Below are 3,114 nucleotides of genomic sequence, written 5' to 3'. Positions count from 1 at the left end.
CCCAACTCGAAGCCAGCACGTGCGCACCTTCTGTTTACGCAAAATATAACACATGTTTACGCATGCATAAACATGATCCACAATCGCGCGGACTCACGCGCCCCACTGGCCCGACCTGACCACGCGCGTGACCACTACCCTGGCTGGGGCTTCCCATGTCTATCGAAAGCCCAGGGCTTCTATTACCAATAGCCTATATATATATACATATATATACTACTCTTAAGAATATAGTGTAGGCGTCCACACACCGGTGTGGTGCACGGTTCTGCCTCCCACTCCCACCCGCGACATCCTCCCACTCATTCCCACTGCTCCGTCCCACGCCCGCGCATGGATGTCCGCCGTGCCCTCGCCCCTAGATCTCGCGCACGCCCACGATCTCGTGCACGCCCGCGCGTGAACCCAGCCCCGGTTATGCCCGCGCCGAGCCCTCATCCACGGATCCGAGGATCTCCTACACCTCTGCGCCGAATCCGCTCCTCCCTCCGCCCGAGATTGCCATCATCAACGGAAGGTGCCGAGGATCCGCCGGATCGCGCCCTCCTCCCCTCTGCGCCGGATTCGTCCGCTCCCCCATCTGTATTGGCAATGAGGGATGCGGCGACCTATAGTGCGACGGCGTCAGCTCGCTGCCCGCTTCCCCATGAAAACCCTAATGGTGTCCCGCCTCCTTCACCTCTGTCGCCTGATTACACCTCACTCCACCATGCCCCGCTGCTTCCTTCTCCACCGCCATCAGCCCGACCTCACATGTCTCCGCGCTCGTCAGCATGACCTGTGGGCTCACCCTCCTCAAGGCCTTTTCCCTGGCCAATGCTCTACGCGACCACCTCACCGTCGACCAGATGCCCCCACTAGCTATCCTTACAGGCGACGCCAAACAGCTTCACGGCGGTGGAGTAGGTCCCGACGCGATCGGCGAGGAGGCAAAGGCCAAGGAGAAGGAGGCGTTCAACGTAAAGCTGGAGGGTTTCGACGCTGCCGCGAAGCTCAATATCATCAAGGAGCTAAGGACGTTCAAGAATCTGGGCAAAGAATGTCCATGTCTGTTTGGTAGAGCTCCCCTTGCCCCCTGGTAATGTGTCTGAAAGTGATTCTGTAGGAATAAAATCTTTGGAGGAAGTGAACCAGGCGAAGAAATTTTTTAAGCTCCTAATATTTAGTTCTGCTCTAGGAGCTCTGTCAAATATGCCAATCTTGTTTTAGCTCTATAGATTGTGTATTTATTTATTGGTTAACTTGTAGCTATTACTATCATATGGTGATGTGGGCACAAAGGATTCTCTAATAGATGAACATGTTTCTGCATCAACAAAATGTCAGGTATATTTCTTCCTCCAGCATCAGCATATGTTTTGATATGTGCTACTGTTTTATTTATAGAAAAAAGTGGAAATGTTGAGTTTAATTTTGCAATAATGTTCTAAAAAAGGGCATCCATATTTGATGCACTATTCTAAGCTATTTTTAAAATTAGTCACGCTTTCATTCTTATAGCCCCCACTCTGTGTTTAGGACTTAGGGATGCTTGATATCCTTGAATGGGCACCGGAAATAATAGGAGTTACATATGGACTACGATGATCGATGCCATGATCTCCAAGCTAGAGAGCGAAACAGGGGAGAACCTGATGGTCACCGAAATCGTCGGCCCAAAACAAATTACAGAGGTATGCTCTTGTTCACCACCACAAAACTTTTCAAAGCAATGCCAAATCGTCTGTTGGTAACACAATCATGCAGGTGGTAAGCTGGTGGACAGTGACTCAGCTTAGCCATAACGATAAGGCGAGGCTGGTTGTCCTGGCTGACAGGCTTCACCAAAGGGTGGTCAGCCAGATAGAGGCTGTGAACGCCGTCGCAGAGGCTATGTTGAGGTCGAGGGCAGGTCTTGGCAAGCTACAACAACCCACTGGCTCATTCATGGAGCAGCACTCGGTTGCCCACCTCATCAGAGCACCACCTAGATAAGTAGCTGAAAATGCTTGCTATATGTTGTATTTTAACTGTGTTATCGGATGGGCTCGTTTTTGACATGGGCTGGATTTTTTTACCTATGACTGAAGTTATGCCAGCCGTGAAGAGGTTGGGTAGTTGACCAAACAAGTGAGGAGACTGTACAATGTGATCCTCTTTGATGAGGTAGAGAAGGCCCATGTCGGCGTGTTCAACACCCTGCTTTAGGTCCTCGACAACCGTAAGCTGATGAATGGGCAAGGCAGGACAGTGGACTTTAGGAACACCGTGATCATCATGACATCGAACCTTGGCACTGAGCACCTCCTCGTCGGGATGGTGGGCAAGAACTCCATGAAGGTTGCTCGTGATCTGGTCATGCAGGAGGTACCCATTGCAATAATATCCACAATTGCACTCATTGACTATTATAACTGTCGTTCATCAACTTATCAACTGAATTGCATATGATTCTTCTGCTTTTTCTTATATTGTATTGATTGAGAATTTGAGAGGGTCATGTTTTATAGGTTGTAAATGATCTTCTTAATCCTTCATGTTAGAACTTACATAATAAGAAGGATCTTCAGGTTTGGAATATTTTTATTAGTATCTGAAATCTATACATGCAACAACCTTAATTTGTGAGAGTGTCTCAAATATGAATTTGAATAGAATCTCAAACTGATTTAATGGAACTAACACATAGGTTGAAATTTCTGAATATGACTGGCATATGATGGTTTTGACAGTACAATGGTTGTTTATTACCAGGGAACACGGGCCGATGGCATAAAAGAAGTGGTCTTGTCTCATGCACATGCTTTGTCCCTCTCCTCCGCGATCCTCCCCAGCGCGCAAATCCCGTCTCTGCGCCGCCATCAAGGGGATCTCCTACCAACAATGGACGCCTGCGCCCCACCCTCCTCCCCACGCCGTCGATGGAAGGTGGCCTCGGATCCGCCCATCGCGCCTCCTAGGTATGTGCCCGTGCGCCGGGGCCAGGCCATCGACAGCCACAGCCTCGCCGAGCGGGTACACTATCGGTAGATACCCACCTTTGCTTCGATTCAGCATTATAAATGGGAGAAATGAAGGAGTTCATGCTTTTGTAGCTCAAATTATGGATGAAGATGGAACTGTGTTGCCTAATAT

At 49.2% G+C, this 3,114-nt stretch overlaps 1 pseudogene across 1 annotated transcript; it reads left to right on the top strand.

The window, feature by feature from the left end:
* The first annotated feature begins 333 nt into the window (after positions 1 to 333).
* On the top strand, positions 334 to 1,156 carry LOC109942002 (50S ribosomal protein L7/L12 superfamily protein pseudogene; annotated as a pseudogene). The gene has a single exon (NR_157383.1). The product of NR_157383.1 is annotated as a 50S ribosomal protein L7/L12 superfamily protein pseudogene (transcript).
* The last annotated feature ends 1,958 nt before the right edge of the window (positions 1,157 to 3,114 follow it).

Source organism: Zea mays, chromosome 8 (assembly GCF_902167145.1).
Source record: "Zea mays cultivar B73 chromosome 8, Zm-B73-REFERENCE-NAM-5.0, whole genome shotgun sequence".
In the NCBI taxonomy this organism is placed as follows: Eukaryota; Viridiplantae; Streptophyta; class Magnoliopsida; order Poales; family Poaceae; genus Zea; species Zea mays.
This window is presented reverse-complemented; position numbering and strand designations above follow the sequence as displayed.